Raw genomic sequence first — 22,852 nt, 5'->3', positions numbered from 1 at the left:
TAGGTTCAGATGGCTCATTTGTATGTGTCATGGGTTCTAATAAATGCTTCGTCAAAGTTTTACAATTTTCGACTGCAAGGCACTTAAGAGAACATATGGCTAGAATATGGTCTATAACATTTAGGTGAATTGGTGAGTGAAATAGGGGCATTCCTAGCATAAACCTAAACCCCTAGATACACTCATGCTAACAATTCATGCCCATGACGAATAGGATGAAAGTTATGTTATATTGCAACTTTTGATTGAATGCATATAACACTTTTTATGGTAGTAGAAAAAATCTTGCCATGAGAAAATGAATTTGATTATTCAAAATATAAGAGAGGTTATTGGAGAGGGGCCTCACATAACCCTATAGGTTTAGAAGACTCATTTGCATGTGGTATAGGTTTCAAGAAACACTCCATTAAAGTTTGAAAGTTTTTGCACTAAAAACACTTAAGAGAATGATAGGCTAGGGTGTGGCTCGAAGTGTTTGGGTAACTTGGTGAGAAAAATGAGGGAATGAATAACATAAAATTGACCTCCCAGATGTGCACATGCTGATGGTTTTGTTCCCACAAAAAACGGAATGAAAGCTAGGGTATATTGAAATTTTTCAATGCATATGGTGCTTTTTGAGGTATTAGAAAAATTTTCGCCATGAGAAAATGGATTCAAGTTTTTAAAATGTGAGAGGGTTATGAAAGTGGGGGCCTCACAAAACCTTGTAGGTTTAGACAACTCATTCATATGTGCCATAGATTTTGAGAGATGGTTTGTCAAAGTATGACAAATTTTCACACTTAGGGCACTTAAGAGAACACACGACTAGGGTATGTCTCGGAATGTTTGGAAAACTTGGTGAGAGAAATGGGGGCATTCCTAGCATAAAATAAACCTCCCAAATCTTCTCACATTTATGTTTCATGCCCACGATGAATAGAATGTAAGTTAGGGTATATTGTAACTTTTCATTAAATGCATAAGATACTTTTTAGGTAGTAGGATAAGTCTCACCATAGGCAAATGAAATCAAGTATTCAAAATTTGAGAGAGATTATTAGAGAGGGGACTCACATGAACCTATAGATTCAAACAACTAATTTGTATGTGCCATAGATTCTGCGAAATTCTCTATCAAATTTTGATAATTTTTGCACCTAAGGCACTTAAGAGAACGCTTGGCTAGGGTATGGCCTGGAAATTTTGGGAAACTTGGAGAGTGAAATGGGGGCATGACTAATGTAAACCCAACCTCCAATCATGCTCGTGCTAATTGTTTTTTCCCATGATGAACAAAATGAAAGATAGGATATATTGTAACTTTTCATTGAGTGCATATGATGCTTTTTGGGGCAGCAGAAAAAGACTTGCCACAAGTAAATGGATTTGAGTATTCAGAGAGGTTATTAGAGAGAGGTCTCACATGATCATGTATTTTCAAACATCTCATTCATGTATGTTCCATAGATTCTAATAAATGATTTGTCAAAGTTTGACAATTTTTTTACTTTGGGCACTCAACAAAGCGTGTGGTTAGGGTATGGCCTGGAATGTTCAATAAACTTGGTGAGTGAAATGGGGGTATGCCTAGTGTAAACCTAACCTCCCGAATTTACTCATTCTAATGGTTCATGCCTATGATGAACAAAATGAAAGTTAGGAAATATTTCAACTTTTCATTGAATACATATGACGTTTTTTGGGGTAGCAAAAAAAGTCTCACCATAGGAAAATAAATATTCAAAATCTAAGAGAGTTTATTAGAGAGTATCCTCACATGACCCTATAGGTTTAGATGGAATGTTTGTATGTGTCATAGTTTTTGAGAATGCTCCATCAGAGTTTGACAATTTTTGCACTTGGCAAGCAAAATGGGGCTATGCCTAGCATACAACTAACTTCTCGGATGCACTCGCATTGAAAATTTGCACCCATGATGAACACAATGTAAGTTAGGGTATATTGCAACTTTTCATTAAATGCATATGACACTTTATGAGGTAGCATAAAATTTCTTTCCATAGGAAAATGGATTCGAGTATTCAAAATCAAAGAGAAGTTATTCGAGAGGGCCCTCACATGACCCTGTAGGTTCAGAGGACTTATTCATATATGCCATATATTATAAGAAACACTTTATCAAAGTTTTACAATTTTTGCATTCAGAGCACTTTGAAGAACACATGGCTAGGTTATGGCCTGAAACATTCGAGAGAATTGGTAAGAAAAATGGGGCATTCCTAGCATAAACTTAGCCACCCATACATGCTCATGTTGATGGTTTGTGCCAATGATGAACAAAATGAAAGTTAGGGTGTATTGCAACCTTTTATTGAATGCATATAACACTTTTTGGCCCAACAAAAAAAGTCTCACCATGGGAAAATGGATTTGATTATTTAAAATCTAAGAGAGGTTATTTGGGAGGAGCCTCACACAACAACATAGGTTTATACGACTCATTCATATGTGTTGTAGATTCTGAGAAACACTCCATCAAATTTTTAACAATTTTCAAACTTAGGACACTTAAGAGACTACATGGCTAGGGTATGGCCCAAAATGTTTGGGCAACTTGGTAATAAAAATAGGGGCATTCCTAGCATAAAATCGACCTCCTAGATGTGCTTGTGCCAATGATTTGTGCCCATGGCAAACAAAATAAAAGTTAGGGTGTATTGTAACTTTTCATTAAATGATATGATGCTTTTTAGGGCAGCATAAAAAGTCTCACCATAGGCAAATGGATTTTATTATTCAAAATATAAGAGAGGTTATTGGAGAGGGGCTTCACAAGACCCCATAATTTTGGATTGATTATTTGTATGTGTCATAGATTTTGAGAATGCTCCATCAAAGTTTAAAATTTTTTGCACTTAGGGCACTTAAGAGAATGTGTGGCTAGGGTATGACCTAGAACATTCGAACGACTTGGTGAGAGAAATGGGGGAATGCCTAGCATAAACTTGGCCTCGCGAACATGCTCACATTGATGGTTCTCACCCACAACAAACATAATAAAAGTTAGGGTATATTGGAACTTTTCACTAAATACATATGACACTTTTGGGGGCAACAAAAAATCTCACCATGGGCAAATGGATTCCAGTATTTGAAATTTGAGAGAGGCTATAGGAGAGGGTCATCGTACGATCTTGTGGGTTCAGAGAATATGTTCGTATGTGCTATAGATTCCAAGAAATAATTTGTCAAAGTTTGATATTTTTGCACTTAGGGCCCACATAAGAGAGCACATGGCTAGGGTATGGCCTGAAATATTCAGGAAACTTGGTGAACAAAATGGGGGCATGCCTAGTGTAAACCAAGCCTCCTAGATGTGATCACATAGACAGTTTGCACCCATGACAAATAGAATAAAAGTTAGGGTATATTGTAACTTTTCATTGAATGCATTTGATGCTTTTTGTTGCAATAGAAAAAGTCTTGCCATGACCAAATAGAATTGAGTATTCAAAAAATTGAGAGAGATTATTAGAGAGGGGCCTCACACAACCATGTAAGTTCAAACAAATTGTTCATATGTACCATAATTTTCAAAAAATGCTCCATCAAAGTTTGATATTTTTTGGCACTTAGGGAACTTAAGAGAATGCTCTAACACAATATGGACTACAATGCTCTAACAATTTGGTGAGCGGAATGGGGGCATGCCTAGCATAAAAATGACCACTTGGATGCATTGGTCCTAACGATTTTTATTCAAGGTGAACAAAATGAAAGCTAAGTTATATTATAAATTTTAGGCCTATTTATGTTCTATCGGCCTCAAACTATGGCAATAGCCCAACTTATGATTTAACTGGTCTCTTCAAAGTTTGGATTCTTGATGCTTATCAAGTGCATGAAGGAAGTTAGGGAAAAAATGTGACAAAATCATGCAACATAATTAGAATAATGCATTTTTAGATTTTATTATGAAAATCACACCTCAATTGTAACACTAAGTATCTCAATCATTAGAAAACAAAACTATATTGCATATAAGTATCTCATTGGACGTGTTTGTAGATAACGAACAATATTTCATTTATACAAATATACAAGTAATATATATATATAAGGTTGACATTACAATTTTCGTTTTGCATTTACATTCAATTCAGTGAACCATCGAGATCTTCTCTACTCTTTATTGTATCAAGTATTGACTCATGGTCAAACTCACAAACCTTTAATAGGTTCCTATTCAATGATCTTCCCCCATATTTGATGAAATGAACATTTGATGCCACCACAAGGTTGGAATAATGAAGAATCTTTCGGTGTGTCTCAAAGTCCTCAAACAACCACAAGTTAGACTTCTTCAATAGGTACCTCCTAAGCCATCCGCCAATAACAACCGTTGATCCTGTAGGGTATTCAATTTTTTCTCATCTACTTGTTGTCACCAAATAATGCATCCTTGCCAAGTTGAAATAACTTAGCTTACTACTGAAATAGTGGATGACTTCTCAAAGTGTGGGCTTTGGTAAACTGAGATCAACCTCTAGAGAGGGTTGGTTTCATTGGAGATCACTTAAACTAATTGACTATTTTGAGGAAAAGGGATAGGAATTCTTGGAAACAAAAACCTACGAGCTGATTGCACCAAATTCTTATGACATATAACGTTGTTTGGCATATACAGTATACTTAATAAACAAAATAGAATAAGCACAACTCAATCTTCTACATCTTTGTGCATAAGCATTTCATGATAAAGATGAAGTTCCTGAAAATTTTAAAAGTAAAACCAAACATTTTTCACAACTAAAAGACTCATAGCTTGATATCATAAACCATGACCTGCACTCATATGTATCTATCCATGAAGGTGAATTGAAAATGAAGCATAAAATCAAGGATATCTCAAGTATCACAAAACTATATCAACCACTTTCATAATTTCAAACAAAAACAAAGAGTATGAGAAGGCTAAAAACTTGTTTCATTGACCAAAAGATACCTTTTACAATTGCATACAAGTCTGATATGAGTTACAAGATTGTTTCCTGTTTGAAAGAAGGTTACAATGCATAGCCCAAAAACAACAAGAACCCCCCTCCATCAAGTGAAGATAGGCATACTATATATAGTTCAACAACTTTCTAAAATTTTAGAATATGCTTTTGAGGACAAACGACAAGTGTTTTATTTGTTGGCCAAGTAAAACCTCATCCTTAAAAGCCTAGGTGATCAGCTCCTCCTCCTCCTCTTAGAATTTCTCCTTGTAGGTGATGGCTTAGTGAGGATTCCTTGATGCTTTGACCTCATCCAACTGAAAAAATATCCTAGATGTTTTTGAACTACTTTGGTGACCCAAACTGCTCCTTAATGCTCTCCAAAATCTAACAACTAACCATTACTTCTCTTTGACTGTGACAACCTTAAATTCCATGTTTTTTAGGGCATGCATGAGAAGTTTGATATGATTAGATCTCTCTAGAGGATATGGGAGAACTTTTAGGAAAAAATATTTGACGCATCTTCCATCTCATTAAGATCTCCTTTCCTCATATTTTCACCCATTATAGAACTATCATCCATGAACTCGTATCTACTTCTACTCTTTCCAACATGTTCATACATAGGTCTGAACTTCATGGCATTTTTTCTTCATAGATGGGTTTGAACATCACCTTCTGCTTTAGCATTATTTCAGGACTTCACAGATTTTGGTTTTTTATGTCTTTGACCTATCACTCAATATGACCATGGCTTCCCTCATATCTTCAATATGATTGTTCTCCTAAAGCTTCCTTGACGTGCATACAATAGACCTCTTTCATTTAAAATTTTCCTTGACTATTTCCTTAAGTGATCCTTCTTTCTGGATGGTTCTTTACCTTTAGACTGCATTTTTTGTTTCAAATATGTCCTTTACTTCTTTTAGTCTTCTACCAAACCATATGTGGATCCCTTTCCACCAAACCTATAACTATCTTATTGCAATAAAATATAAAGCATTCTTGCCATTGCTTTCTAACAATTCTTATCAATTTATTTATTTATAAGAATGAACTAAATACAGGTAGCTGTACATTTATTTATAGCATAAGAAAGTCTTGAAAAAACATTCATGGAAGATCTAGTGAGGGCAAATCAATCGAGGGATGACAGGATATTTTTGGGGAATCAAAGTCATTAATACGTTTGTGAGAGATTTTCAATATTTATCCAAAGAATTGATGACAAATTAATTAGAAATCGGACATTGAAGAGTGCAGTCGCGTGTCATAAAATTAAAATAGGCAATGACAATGGTTTTGTGGTAATACCGTCATATCTCTACCTTGAAAAACATGGCATAGTTTTAAATGATTTTAAGTGATAGAATTTATTTAATATTTAAATTTAGAAAAGTCTTCAAATTGATTAGTTAAAAAAGGTATTATAATTTTATAATATTATAAATTGCAAAGTTTAATATATTAATTACTAAGATTTATTTTTAATAAATATTTTAAATTAAGTGTATTGAAGATTTCAAATTTTATTTTATTTGGTTGTTATTTTTATGATTATTTATTGGAAATAAATAAAATTATATGATTGTTACAAGAATTTTCTTATTAATAAAGTTTAGTATTTTATTTGAGAAAATAATCAATCTTTTTTAATTAGAAGGAGAACATATGATTGAATAAGGGAAAAACGATTAAAAATATTTTGAAAAAATCAAAATTCATATCATTTTTATTTTACAAAATAAAAATGATATGAATGTTGATTTTTTTATTTAAACAAAAATGTTTTTCCCTTATTCTATCATACATTCTCCCTCTCTATATCATACGCAGGGATCCAAAGTTGTTCTACCAAGAACTCATAGTGTGTCAGAGTTTTGTGGAAGATCTAGGAGAGATGCAATTGTAGCCATTGTGTCGACAACTCGATTTTGATCTCTTGGTACTGTTGACATATGTGCAGAGTTTGATGACATGATGGGATTGTATGTTGTCATTGATGTCAATATGCTGAAGTATGAACCGGTATATTGAAGTAAGCAAACTGGTAAGTGAACCGGTATGACGGTATGAAGTGAACCGGTATATGCAAAGTTTGTATCGGGGTTTCATTTGATATGACTACCGGTTGGTAGTCTCAGCTTCAGGGTTTCCGGTTGATGCATTCCAAGTCAGTGTGATTCGACCGACAACATCCTGTGATGAGTTAGCATTGAAATGAAGATCAGATCATGTTGCCACGTCAGCCTTGTGCGCGTGAAGGATTTCCTTGAGGATCTTGCATGAAGAAGATTGATTCTATCTACCTCGGGAATGTGCAAAATCTTAGTCAACGGTGGAGAGCGCATGATGAGTTATCAGCTTCCAGAAGCAGTGAAGAACGAACGATGGAGAACGTCTTGAGATTTGTTCAAGACTGTTTTACCCTATGTAATGTGATTAAACAGTCAGGATTGGATTGACTGTATTGTTAACCTAGATGCTTAGGGTTTTAGGTTTTGGCCACCGACCTTATTGTTGCCTATAAGGTCGATGATGATTTTCATTTGAAGTTGTTAGCAAATGAATGTATGTGAGAGGTGATTCTTGCCAGACTGAAGAAGTGAGTAGAGATTTGTAGAGTGTGATTGCCGATGTAAAGGAACTGAAGCGGATCTTCCTTGGCATTAAGTGTTGTTATCAGATTAGTGTATTACATGTTGACTTCTAACCATTTCAGCAGTTGGAAAATCCTTTTATCGGGTAGCTTTAACAAGCTTTTTGTAAATCCTTTAAAAGGGTGACTCAAAATCATTGAGTTTTTCAAATCCTCTTACAAGGTAACCTTTAACAGGGTTTTAACCTCTAACCGGGTATCTCTAGCCATCCCTTAACTAGGTGATCCCTAGCAGGATTGGTTCCTAGCAGAACCTGTTGTAAAGTCTTTAACTGGACTAGTCTCCTAACAAAGCAAACTTCAGAAGAGTTGAAGAACAACTTGTGGGTATTCATCCCCACAGTGGTTTTCCCAGTTGGGTTTCCACGTGAAAAATCAATGTGTTATGTGTGATGCTTTTTTCATGTGATGTTTTAGTGTTTTCTGTTAAGCGGTAATGCAAGCTGATCCAGTGGTCATTATATTTCTGATGTATTACTTGTTTAAGCATATGGGTGAAGTGGAAATGAGATATTAGGTTTTGTGAAGATCTAAGTGTTACCGGTTTATGACTTTTACAGTCACTGTGTTTTATCGGTATTGCCTTGATTTAGATCGGTGATGTTGTTTACCAATTAGTGTAGTCTTTGCAGTTTAAGTTGTTAAAGAAGTTTTTGTCTATACTGATTCACCCCCCCCTCTCAGTATATGTTGGGTATTTACTGTTCATCATTTTCATCAATTGGTATCAGAGCGTCCTCCAGGTCCTCTGTGCTATAAGCTTAACCGCTTGAGGAAAATATCCTATTCTAATGATGAAGAGGGAAGGTCCTAAGTTCAACAGAGATAACTTTAAGATATGGAAGGACAAAATGAAGATTTATATTAAAAGCATGGGTGCTCAACGCTGGAACTATGTTGAGAATACTTATGTTGTCTCTACTGGTACTCTCACCGATGATCAAAGAAGAGAAATTCAGAAGAATGGGCAAGTCATAGAAGCTCTTATCAGCAGTCTATCTGATATTGAGTTTATAGATGTTCAAGACAGAGACAATCCCAAAGATGTATGGTATACTCTAGAGACTATCTATGGTGGTGATGAGCATGTGAAGCAAGCTAAGGAAGAGAGCCTTAGGGGAAAGTTTGAATACATGCGGATGGTTGAAGGAGAGACCATTCAACAATATGGGATAAGAATTAAAACTATTGTAGGTGACATCAAGAGTGCAGGAGGCAAAATAGACGATCCCACAATTGTTAGCAAAGTTTTGAGATCCTTATTACTGGTCTATGCAATAAGGGTTGCCGCTATTCAGGAGTTGAGATCTATTGACAAGACAAAGGTATCCCTTGAATCCATTATTGCTAAGTTGATCGCATATGAGCTAAACAGTTATGATGGTAGTGTTCAGAAGACTGAATCAACCTTTAGAGCATCTACTGCACTATCTAGAAAGGGAAAAGAAGTTGGTACCAGTTGTGAGCCTAGACAAAGTAGGGATATGGATGATGAGGAGATCCTAATGGAATTTGAAGCTCTTCTGGCCAAGAGACTTCCTAAGGGTGCTGGAAAATACAAAGGTAAGCTCCCTTTGAAATATTTTTCTTGTAATATGATAGGGCACATTGCTGTAAACTGTCCCAATAGTGATAATAAGGACAAACCAGAGAAGTTCAAAAAGTTCAAAGGAGGAAATAGGAGAAACTGTCTTGTTGCAGTTGATGAAGGTGTCACTGATGATGAATCAGAAGATGAAGAAAGCGAAGACATGGTGTTTGTAGCCGTTAAGGAAGATGTATCAGACAAGAAGTCTCTTGTCTCCCGCTTTGATACTTCTAATGAGTGGATTATTGACAATGGTTGTTCTCACCACATGACTGGTGACTGGAGAAAGTTTCTATCTCTGGAAGAGTATGATGGAGGTGTAGTCCGATTTGGTAATGATGCACCATGTATGGTAAAAGGAAAAGGGTCCATCTCTCTAAATGGAAAAAACAGTGCTGATAATGTGTATTAGGTAGAAGGTCTCAGGCATAACCTTCTAAGTGTTGCTCAACCGAATGATAAAGGACTCACTCTGGAATTCAAAGATGGAGTATGCAAAATAAAAGGAAAGAGTGGTGAACTGATGGCCACCAGTATGCATACAAGAGGTAACTTATTTCAGTTAAATACAAATATCAGTCAATGTCTAATGGCTAAATTTGATGACAGTTGGATATGGCATAGGAGACTCTGCCATGTAAATTTTGATAATATTGTGAAGGCCAGTAAGATCAAGGCAGTTAGAGGATTGCCTGTGCTGAACAAACAAGAGAATCCTTTGTGCAGAGAATGTCAAATGGGGAAAATGTCTTCCTCAACCTTCAAAGGTAAATCTTTCACAACAAATAATTTACTTGATCTTGTACATATTGATTTGTGTGGTCCTATGAAAACTAGGAGTGTTCAGGGAGATAGGTACTTTATGATTCTTACTGATGATTGCTCTAGAATGATGTGGGTCACATTCTTGAAAGACAAGTCTGAAGCTTTTTGAAAGTTTAAAGACTTCAGAGCACTAGTTGAAAAGGAAAGTGGTAAGAGGATTAAATGCCTTAGAACTAACCAAGGAGGTGAGTTCACTTCTAGTGAGTTCAGTAAGTACTGTGAAGAGAACGACATCAAGAGGCAACTATCTGTCCCCCAGACTCCACAACAGAATGGCCTAGCAGAAAGGAAGAACCGGACTGTAGTTGAAGAAGCCAGAACGATGTTGATTCAAGGGAAGGTTGCTCACACTTTTTGGAGAGAAGCGGTGAACACTGCAGTCTACACTATGAACTGGGTACTCATCAAGACAGGTAAGGATAAAAATCCTTATGAGTATTGGACTAGTAAGACTCCAGTAGTAAGCTACTTTAGAGTGTTTGGTAGAAAGTGTTATATTAAGAGAAGTGAACACCAAAGACAATTTGATGCTAAATGTGATGAGGGAATATTCCTAGAGTATTCCACCAAGAGCAAAGCTCTCAAGTGTTTTAAAAATAGGACTCAGATAATTGTTGAAAGTATCAATGTTAGAATTGATGAGACCGCTGAGAAACCTGAGGAAATTGGCAGCGAGCAAGCGGTAGATGAACCAGAGGTAACCTTCTGGGAACCGGTTGCAAAACAACCAAGTACAAGTAACAATGCTCCTACACCAGTAGATACTGATGTAGATGAAGATGAAGATGAGGATGAAGAGGAAAAGCAAGAGGAATCAACCAAGATCATTCCTAGGTATGTAAAGTTACATCATGATCCAAAGAAGATCATAGGAGATAAGGATGTAGGAATTATTACAAGAAAAAAGGTCAGAGAGAATTCTTGCATGATTTTTGAATTTGAGCCCAAAACATTTAAAGAGGTACATAAAGATGAAGACTGGATTAAGGATATGGAAGATGAACTTGACCAGATAGAAAATAATGGTACACGATATTTGGTACCCATACCTGAGCATAAAAATGTTATTGGTACCAAATGGGTTTTTAGAAACAAGCTGAATGAAGATGGCACAGTGGTAAGAAAAAAAGCAAGATTGGTATGTAAGGGGTATTCTCGAGAAGAAGGAGAAGACTATGGAGAAACCTTTTCTCCAGTAACTAGATTGGAAGGAGTTCGAAATGCTTCTTGCATATGTAGCCTTCAAAGGATTCAAAGTATATCAGATGGATGTGAAATCTACATTCCTAAATGGAATACTTGAAGAGGAAGTGTATATAGAGCAACCAGATGGGTTTTCCCTATTAGAAGATAGTGATATGGTATGTAGGTTACATAAAGCCTTGTATGGTTTAAAGCAAGTACCTAGAGCATGGTATGAACGTTTACACTCCCATCTTGTGAAGATTGGATTTGAAAGATCAAGTGAAGATAGCAATATCTATCTGAAGGCAGAAGGAGATCAGATTCTGATCTGTGAAGTGTTTGTTGGTGACATAATTTTTGGTGGAAATGACAAGATGAGCCATGCGTTTGTAGATGAGATGAAGAAGGAATTTGAGATGTCACTAATCGGAGAGATTAAGTTCTTCATTGGACTACAGATTCAACAAATGAAAGATGGGATCTTTATCACTTAGTCCAAGTATGTCACAGAGGTGTTGAAGACCTTTGGCATGGAAGACAACAAACTGGTTGGTACACCTATGATGACCGGTTGTAAATTGTCAAAAGAAGATGACTCAACGTTGATGAATGAGAAGGAATACCGGTCAATGATTGGTAAGTTGCACTATGTAGTACACAATAGACCAGACATAGCACATGCAGTGGGCATTGCTGCACATTTTTAGAAAAGTCCAAGAGAATCCCACTTGGTAGCAGTCAACCAGATTCTTAGATATCTGAAGGAAACTATAGATTATGGATTGTGGTATCCATACAATAATGATTTTAATCTTAAAGTATTTGCCAATGCTGATTGGGCTGGTAATGTGGACGATTGAAAGAGCACAACCGGTGGTGCATTCTTTCTTGGTGGTAGACTAGTCTCATGGATGAGCAAGAAGCAGAGTTGTATCTCTCAGTCCACAGCAAAAGCAGAATATGTAGCAGCATTTATGAACTGCACTCAGACAATTTGGATGAAGCATGTATTAAGTGGTTTCAAAGTTCCTATATCTGAACCAGTGAGTATATTTTGTGACAACACAAGTGCAATTAATATTTCCAAGAATTCGGTATTGCATGCTAGAACCAAGCACTTCGAGCTCAAGTATCATTTCTTGAGGGAGAAAGTTTAGAACAAAGAGGTTGTATTGGAACATGTTTCCAGTAAGGAGCAATTAGCTAATATTTTCACCAAGCCTCTAACGAAGGCTACATTTACCTATTTAAGAGGTGAATTAGGGGTGCTGCCCCTTCAAGAGGTGAACTAAAGGTATGCGCTCCACATCAGTCAGGTATTGCATTGTCAAATCTTTTCAGGATTGATGTGTTGAAGGATGCTACTCCTCAAGGGGAGCAACATAGTAGATCATGGATGTTTGTGCCTCCACTTTGGCATTGTTGTCAAAGGGGGAGAAGATGTGATGCAGAGAGGATATCTGCAGTATTGAAGACATATTATATGGAAGAAGATGTAGAGAAGTAAGCAAACTGGTAAGTGAACCGGTATGACAGTATGAAGTGAACCGATATGTTGAAGTGTGAACCGGTATATGCAAAGTTTGTATCGAGGTTTCATTTGATATGACTACCGGTTGATAGTCTCAGCTTCAGGGTTTCTGGTTGATGCATTCCAAGTCTGTGTGATTCGACCAACGACATCCTGTGATGAGTTAGCATTGAAATGAAGATCAGATCATGTTGCCACGTCAGCCTTGTGCGCGTGAAGGATTTCCTTGAGGATCTTGTATGAAGAAGATTGATTCTATCTACCTCAGGAATGCATAAAATCTTAGTAAACGGTGAAGAGCGCGTGATGAGTTATCAGCTTCCAGAAGCAGTGAAGAACAGACGATGGAGAACATCTTGAGATTTGTTCAAGACTATTTTACCCTATGTAATGTGATTAAACGGTCAAGATTGGACCGACTGTATTGTTAATCTAGATGCTTAGGGTTTTAGGTTTTGGCCATCGACCGTGTTGTTGCCTATAAGGTCGATGATGGTTTTCATTTGAAGTTGTTAGCAAATGAATGTATGTGAGAGGTGATTCTTGCCAGACTGAAGAAGTGAATAGAGATTTGCAGAGTGTGATTGCAAATGTAAAGGAATTGAAGCGGATCTGCCTTGGTATTAAGTGTTGTTATCAGATCAGTGTATTACCTGTTGACTTCTAACCATTTCAGCAGTTGGAAAATCCCTTTATCGAGTAGCTTTAACAGGCTTTTTGTAAATCCTTTAATAGGGTGACTCAAAATCATTGAGTTTTTCAAATCCTCTTACAAGGTAACCTTTAATAGGGTTTTAACCTCTAACCGAGTATTTAGCCATCCCTTAACCGGGTGATCCCTAGCAGGATCGGTTCCTAGCAGAACCTGTTGTAAAGTATTTAACCGGACTAGGCTCCTAACAGATCGAACTTCAAAAGAGTTCAAGAACAACTTGTGGGTATTCATCCCCACCATGGTTTTTCCCATTGGGTTTCCACGTGAAAAATCAATGTGTTATGTGTGATGCTTTTTTCATGTGACGTTTTAGTGTTTTCTATTAAGCGGTAATGCAAGCTTATCCAGTGGTCATTATATTTCTGATGTATTACTTGTTTAAGCATATGGGTGAAGTGGAAATGAGATGTTAGGTTTTGTGAAGATCTAAGTGTTACTGGTTTATGACTTTTAGAGTCACTATGTTTTACCGGTATTGCCTTGATTTAGATTGGTGATGTTGTTTACCAGTCAATGTAGTCTTTGCAGTTTAAGTTGTTAAAGAAGTTTTTGTCTATACTGATTCACCCCCCCCTCTCAGTATCCATTGGGTATTTATTGTTCATCATTATTCATCAGGTACTTTCTCAAATCTGATAGTTGTAAACGATTCTTTGAAACTATCCACCATCCTTATATACGACAAGAGATTACCATCTTTAGTTTGGTATTCATTGGTGACTTGTTAGATGACTAGCTGGAAATCTTCATATACCTATAATGCTTTCAGATTCCATTGTATGGCCAATCTGAGTCCTGTGATCAAGGCCTTATATTCGGCTATATTATTTGTGCATGGGAAAGTGAGCCTGTAGGACTTCGGGATGCTGCCACCTTGAGGTGTGATAAAAATAATACCCGCACTCGAGCCATGTCTAGTGTACGAGCCATCAAAATATAGCTTCCAAGTTTGTGTAGATGTGATCATGAAGATTTATTCATTTAGAAAGTTGGAGATAAGAGGATGGTCGCTTGCGAGTGGTGCATCAACCAGCTGATCTGCAATAACCTGCCCCTTGATAGTCTTGTGGTCTAGATACTCTATATCAAATTCAGTTAAGATCATAACCCATTTGTCCAAGCGACCTGTCAATGTTGCCTTGCTGAGTAGGTACTTGAGTGGATCTATTTTGGCAATGAGTTGTACCTTGTGTGTTAACATGTAGTGCCTTAATTTGGTGGCTTCCAAGATAACTACTAGGCAAGCTCGCTCAATAGGTGTGTAAATGAGTTCATAGCCTACCAATGTTCGAGAGATGTAGTAGAATGCACATTCTTTCCCTTCCATATTATGTTGTGCCAACAATACTCCTAATATCGTATTTGTAGCTGAAATGTATAGCAATAGAGGTCTTCTTAGATATGTTGGGATCAACAATGGTGTATGCATTAGGTAATCTTTAAGCATTTACAATGCTTGTTGGCATTTTATATCCCATTGAAAGAGGATATTCTTGTGTAATAGATGGGTGAAGGGATGACATTTATCAGCCACTTGGGCAATGGACCACCGAATTGATTGTAGCCACCCTTGTAATGTCCTCAACTAACTGATATTGTTTGGAGGTGGCATGTCCATGATTGCCTTGACTTTTGCAAGATCTACCTCAATGCCTTTACTTGAGACAATGTATCCTAGGAGTTTCCCAAAAGTTACTCCAAAGACACATTTCTTTGGATTGAGACATACATGACATTGTTCTAATCTGTCAAAGATTTTACCTAGTATTACAAGATGACCCTCTCTTGTTAATGATTTAGCTAGTAAATCATCGACATAATCTTCCATTATTGTGTGCATCATATCGTGAAAGATGGTAGTCATGGCTCTTTGATATGTTTCCCCTACATTCTTCAGACCAAATGACATCACATTTCGATAGTAAGTTCCCCATGTACATGTGAAAGCAGTTTTGTGTTGATCCTCTGGAGCAACCTTAATCTGATTGTACCCTGAAAAGCCATCCATAAGAGAAAGCATTGCATGACCCATTGTTAAATCAACAATCATGTCAATGTTTGGTAAGGGGAAGTCATCTTTAGGACATGCTTTGTTCAAATCTCTAAAGTTTGTATAGATATAGATGCCTCCACTAGGCTTACCAACAGGTACAATATTGGAGACCCACTCTGCTTAATCAATTGGTTTGATGAAACCAACATCAAAGAGCTTTTTAAGTTCAGCCTTGACAAGAATGACAATATATGGGTGCATCTTTCTGAGCTTTTGTTTGACAGGTTTAGCTCCTTCTGCTACAATTAGGTGATGCATGACCAAATCTGGATCTAAGCCAGGCATGTCTGCATAAGACCATGCGAAGTTGATTTGACGCTTCTGGAAGAATTCCATAAATTTTGGTTGTTCCTCTGGAGTTAATAGAGATGCCAAATGTATTTGGTGAGGAGTCTCAGGGGTCCCCACATTGAATTCTTTTGTTTTCTCTATTAGGATGGTCGATCTCTCCTGATTCATACTAAAGGGGAGGATGTGAAACCTTTCATCCTCGAAGAGGTTTTCACCTTTGGATACGCTTTTTGTTTTTACTTTTTTGGGATCAAACAATGCCACGGTGTGGTTTTCACTAGAAGATCCATTTTATTGTAATATTTTTGCAGCTGAAAGGTTTGGCATATGCCCTGAAGTATGTTGTGCTATTAAGTTCAATGGCAAACCCAGCTTTATGATCCTCGCTTGGTATGTTATCTCATAATTCTAAAAAGTCTATGAGTGCCTGATAATTTTGGAAATGGTCAAGGCATGGGGGATTTGGTTGGTTCCATTCAATTAGTTTGGGATGGATTATAGGCATTACCTCGTCGATTAAGTTGAGTTTGTAGGAGGCGTTAGTGAGGGTTAATATAGAGGAGTGAAGTTCATCGATGGTACTCTCCTTGTCATATTTTGATGTAGGATTTGACGTAGGGCCTGTGGAAGTCGCTTCTTACTCAGGAACCCAAAAAGTTTTAATCCATGTCTCTCCATAAACTGGGATATCGTTATGAGGTGGCAGAGGGGACGTGTCTTCCTCGACTGAAGTATTTAGATTCACTGAATCCTACTCCCACTCATGCGAGTTTGTTTATGAATCACTCTCTAACATCCGATTATTGTACCAAGATGGGATGTCTTTTGAATTGAATAGTGCATTAGTTATTGGCTTATGCACTTTTGGAGGTGAGATTGTTGGTGTTTCTGATGGGGTTATCAGTCATGTTAATGTTGTTGATGGGATTATTGGTGCTATTGATGGGTTTGTTAGTACTGTTGATGCTGCTAGTACCTTTGATAGGGTTGTTGGTGCTGCAGACATAGTCAAGGATTTCATCCTTGGAGTAACTGTCTGATACACGGGTTTGCTAGGTTTTCCTTTGAATCGAAGCTTAGGAAGAGATTCCTTTTGAAAACCTACTCTAGTTTATCTTTTGGTTTTAACTCAAGCTGTAAGGGTTGATGTCATCCTTGTTTGCAATGTCCCAAAGAACTATGGCCATCATATCCCATTCTTTGCATTATGGTGAAGCCTTTGCCATATTTGTCAGTGGGGAGATTAGCCTTCGGGCTTTCTTTGATAGGGTCTGTGTAGATCCATTCTGCCAAGTCTTCATCCATGGTTTCCTCTTCTTGACTTTTACCAAGGGTGAATTGTGCCAAAATGCACGTTCTCTTGGCCAGTGGTGTTTGAAGTAAACCTTGGGGTTTACCATGCATTCTAGGGGATGTAAGTAATTGCCCAACACAAAAGAGTTGGCTAAGATTATATTCCTTGGGACCTTCCTTAGCCATTTTCATTTTCAATTTCTCCTGCTTTGGTATAGGGGTTGTTCAACTGGAAAGAGAGGATGGTTTAACATATGATGAGGAAGGGATAGCTTCACTATTATTAGGTACGATAATCTTTGGCTGATGGTTAATGTTATTACAATATGCAAATGGATTAGCATTGTCGAGGATTGTAATTTCTACAACGTTATGTGGAAACTTGATACATTGGTGATAGGTGAATGGAACGAATTGCATGGCATGTATCCAAGGTCTTCCTAACAAGAGATTATATGGCAAAGGAAGGTCTACAACTTGGAAAACTATATGCTTCACCACTGGCCCAACCCTAATAGGTAATACAATAGCTTCTCTGGAAGAACTTTCTGCATCATCACACTCCTTGATGGTTATCTTTTTGCTGGAATCCACCGATTCTACTGCATAACCCAATGTTGTGACTAACTGCAAGGTGCATATGTTCAAGTCGGCTCCATTGTCAATCAAGACTCACTTGATTCTATGTTGGTTTACAAATCCTTCAATATGGAGGGAGCCATTATGTGGTTGTTGGAAGGAAGCGTTGTCACTTTCAGTAAAAGTGAGAAATGGTGATGACTTTAGATTACCAACCGTGGCTTGAAATTGATCTGTGTTGAGGTTGGCGGGGACTGATACTTCTTGGAGAGCTTGATCCAAGATTGTTTTATGTGAGGGGGATAAGGGCAAAATCTCTAATATGGAGATGAGGGTTGGTATCTTATCTAATTGCTCTACAAGATTATATTGCTTGGGGAGGGGTGTTGTTCCTTGTGGTGTTGCTCGAATTGTAATCTTGCTACGACGCGTAACAACTTTGCATGCAAGATTTGGATTTTTGATGGTAGAGTTATAATTTGTTCATCAACATCATAAAAATGATTCACAACATAATTATATGCATCTTGTGTATAATTTGTTGTAGTATTTGTGTATCTCCCTGAGGTGGAAGGACCCCTTTTATCATGGGATGGAAATGGATTCTTGAACATTAAACGGTCATCATTGGATGTTTTAGGGTCATGTCCTTCTATTTTAATTTCTCCTCTATCAATAAGATTTTGAACAAGATCTTTCAGTTGATGGCAATTGCTTGTTTTATGTCCTCTTCCTTGGTGAAATTCACAATGTTCATGATCTCGCCACCATAGAGGCTTGACTTGAGGCTCATAATGAGATGTTTTTGGTATGGTCACAAGATTTGAGGATACCAATTGACGTAAGATTTTTTCGATAGGTTCCCCTAAGGTGTATATGTGCGTTTGGGCTTGTAATTTTGTTGCTTTTGTTTTGCTTCCTCTTGTTGTGTATTGCGACCTTGATTTTGTGGATTACTGAGGGTGTTGTTTTTAGGAGGGGGATTTTATCCTGCAAAGTTGACCACCAGTTGTGCAATTTTTACTATTCTTGCATCCACTATCCCAACATTAACAACGTTCTTGTTTTTGTTCCAAAATTTTGGTTTATCACTATTATAATGTGGCCGAGGACCATCTTTGGGTTCATTGTAAATTTTGATAAGTCCCTTTTTGATGAGGGCTCTTTCACATTTTAATCCTTGAGTGATCATCTCTTCAAAGGATTATGTGCCCTTCATGTCTAAATGAAATTCCATTTCATCATTTAAGTCGAAAATGAAAATTTCCAATAGTTCTTGCTCAGGTAGATGAAGAGAGCGTCTGCTAGATAGTGGCCTCCACCATTGTAGGAAAGTTGAGAACAACTCTCCTGGTTTTTGTTTGGTGTTGCACAAATCTGCCATGGTGACATCACGTTCTATGTTGTGTGTATAATGAGTGATGAATTTTTGGACTAGTTCCTCAAATGATCTAATGCCACCTGGGAGTCATGAAAACCATTGTGTGGTTGTGCCTCCCAAACTTTGAGGAAAAAGGCGCATTAGATATGTGTCCTCATAGGCCACCTCTAAACAAGTTGAGTGAAATTCTCGCACATGATCCCTAGGATGTCTTTTCCCTCTATACTTTTCAAATTTTGGTGTTTCGAACCCTCGCGGAAAATGTGGCATAAGAATGTTCCTATCAAAAGGATAGGGACAAATGTTGTTAAGTGAAAACCGAGTAGTCTTCACATGACTATTCAGTTGTTGAGCGATATTTTCTACTTGTTTCCTCAACATGTCTATTTCTGAAGGAGGAGGAGGTGGAGGATTCCCTTGATGATTAAGGTCATAGCAGAAGTAATCTCTACCTCCTCCATCATCATGACGACTATGTTGCTCGAATGTTTGTTGTCTTTGTGTTGTGTCAAAGTTAGAGGGTAGTTTGGCACCCTCTTGAGCAAGTCTTAAGAAATGAGCATCTGCGTTGTTTCTAAGGATTTCATCAAAGAGTCTATTGAATTTGGGATTATGTTGTGCTCTTTCTATATCTTTTGGAGTTGGAGTACTGTGATCTTCATCATCAGTGCCTCCTCTAACAACCTCATGAAAACCGTTCAGGTTTTCTTCCTCCTCTTCAATCTCTGGTTGTTAGTTTCTCATTGATCTGTTAGAGCTATGTTTTTTTATATTTGTGAAAGTGATTATGAGGTGGTGATGAAGTGTTTGATGGAAGATAAGTTTTGTGAAATGTTTGTTGGAAGATAGATCTCTAACACTGAAGGTTGGATGTCAACAAAGTTCTTTGTGAATTGCTCTTGTGTTTTTCAATAATTTCGATGTGATGAGGTATAACAAGGTTTGAGATGTGTTACAAACCAAGCTACCTAGTGATGAGAGGATGCACTCATAAACTAGTTTTAACCTATGTATAAATGCCTCTTAGGATGATTGATCCTAGATGTAGAGACACCCTAAAAGTGATTTGTTGGTTTGATTTAAGCAATATCTAAAAGAACTCAAGACAAGACCTCTTTGTGTTTGAGAGTTGTATGGTTTTGTGATGTGTGGAAGTGAAAGTGGATAGAATATGTACCTCAATAAAAACTTTCTGTTACAAAGAGGGTTTCTATATCTTCCTCTCTCATAGGGGTCGGTGGTTCCCCTCGAGCTTTGTTGTATCTTGCCCCCTTTGTTTTTGCGATAATCAAAAGCTCTATACTGAGTAAAAGCTCTATTGCTCAAAGGCTCTTTGTCAAATTTGTTGGATTTGCCTTGCAGGTACGAATGCATATGACATAAGAATACCCTATGTGAGAGAAATAGTTGTCTATTGATATAAAAAACTTCCTTCTTTTGATAAGAGCTTTTGAACCAAGTTGTCTCTTCTTCAACGTGGTCTTTTGATGAAGATTTCGTTTTCTCAAGATATGAGTGATGGCCATACAAACTAATACTTTGTTTCACTTATTGATGTTGTTTTTTTTTATCAATGTTTGATGTAGATTCGTTGGATGGATACTTGGTTTCAATTGTTTTGAATTAATTTGACAAGAAAACACATCAAGCACAAAAGCACAATAAACTTGCCCTTTTTCAATAAACGACACAATAGTTGTGGCTCTAAATCAACCCAATCATGAACTTTTTGACCCTTTTACACATGTTATTTATGTTCCCAAAGCTTGAAGTCGGCCCAAATTGTTACTGGTCTAAAACAAGATGAAAACAACTCAAACACTTTTTATCCCTAAGGTTATGGCCAGTTGCGTTATTTTTAGCCCACATCTTGACATTTCTTCGACTTTGGTACTACATAGCTTATGAATCCTGTCGTGGCAAGTAAGGATGTGATATACTAAGTCTTGCACGAGCATAAAAAAGAGATGATCCCTATGATGGGGGATTCACCACTTTCATCAAGCTACAAGTAGCTTTTCAAAAAGCCCTGTTTCTACTCAAGGAAATATGTATGGTTAGTATCTTGGGAGAAAAACCATCTATTCTTTTGTCTTGAACTTTTCACAAATGTCCTCAATCAATAGAATGAGTGGGCTTCTAGAATAAAAGGTGTCTAGTAATGTTCAACGTCTTTGGACGTAAGTTCATTCTGCAGTGACTCACTTAAGAGCCTTGTAACTTGTGGTGGGGCCCATATTTCCTTTCGACAAGTTACACTGTAAGAACAACTACACCCAAGGCTACAACTTTCACTCTCACCTGATTTCTATAGAGGCTCAAAGGATTTACCGCGCAAGGTCGTTCCCAAGAGTGATGTGTCTCTTGGCAGGCCTCTCTTAAAAATAAAAAATTTAGAGCGTTACTAACACTTTTCTCTTGCACCTAGGACCACGAGAGCCCAGGGAGAGGATAGTGTGTGTTAGAAATGAGACCACTCTACAGTTTTGCACAAGCGTGCCAATCACAAAAAACACTTGTTCTTTTTAACTGTTTATTAGAATGTGATTTATTTGCTATTTGGAGATGTTGCTCCAACATACATGATGTTCTTTTTAATTCCACAAAGCAATTTGTTTTCTAACTAGGAAAGTGAAAATCATGGTCAACAAAATTGAAACGTTTGCTCAAGGTAAAATCGCTTTGTAAACAGAAATGGACAAGTTGTTTGTTCCTTTTAGCTTGCAAATAAAAGATTGATTGGGAATTTTAGCCTTGCAAGAAATGAAAGGTTGTTGGTTTGTTTTAAACCCAAATTGAAATGTTTTCCCCTATCTTGCAAGAAAGCAAAGTTTGTTTGATTTGTGGTTCTTTTTAACTTGCAAATGAAATTCTTTTTAAGCCCAAATTGAAGATTTTGTTGATATGTGACCGGTTTGTCATTGGTCTTTTGTTATTCGACCATCATCAAGTCAACCTTTTATCAATCTTCGATCAATTTGTCATCAATCCCAATCAATAATCATTTCTCGTCAATTTTGGATCGATTAGTCATTGATCCTTATCAATTGTCCTCTATCAATTTGATTCCCCTTTGTCAATTATTGATCAATTTGTCATTGATCTTTGTCAATCAATATTGACTCTTTATCAATCATCAAGTCTTCATCATTTAATCATGATCAATCTTATATAAATTGTTTCGATCTTTTCATGACCTAATTGACATCCTTTCATTTCTAATTTTTCTTCTAGGGTTTTGTGATTTAATCATTTAATCCTAATTAACAATCCCCTCTAGGTTAAATAAATCAATTTATTTATCTTAGGTCTCTCTTGTAACAATTTAATATTTCATTTAATTGACTAATTATGTCCCCTTTGTGAATTAATTAATAAATGAGAATTTATTAATTAATGTCACCTAATTTCCTAATTTCCTAATTTCCTCATTTCTAATTTCCTAATTCACTAATTTCTCTTTTCCACCTATTTACTAATTAGTTTCAAATCTAATCTCCACCTAATTATACCTCTCTAGTTTCCCCTATTTTGTGCTTCCCTTTTCATAAGATGGAAGCACGATTCTCTCATTCGTCATAAGTATTGACATAGCAATATATCATAGCTCTTGACATAACAACTTGTCCTCACACCTTGCATGGGAAATTCGTCATAGTCATGACATAGAAGGTGTCATAACCCTTCCCTTTTCAAATCATTGTGCCAATTTCAAATGAAAATTATTTTCTCATCCTCTTTCATGCTAATTTCATCCTTTCATCAATTTGTCTATAAATTGGTCTCTCTTATCATTGATT

Source organism: Cryptomeria japonica, chromosome 2 (assembly GCF_030272615.1).
Source record: "Cryptomeria japonica chromosome 2, Sugi_1.0, whole genome shotgun sequence".
NCBI lineage: Eukaryota > Viridiplantae > Streptophyta > Pinopsida > Cupressales > Cupressaceae > Cryptomeria > Cryptomeria japonica.
The sequence above is the reverse complement of the archived record's forward strand: the minus strand, read 5'-3'. Positions refer to the sequence as shown.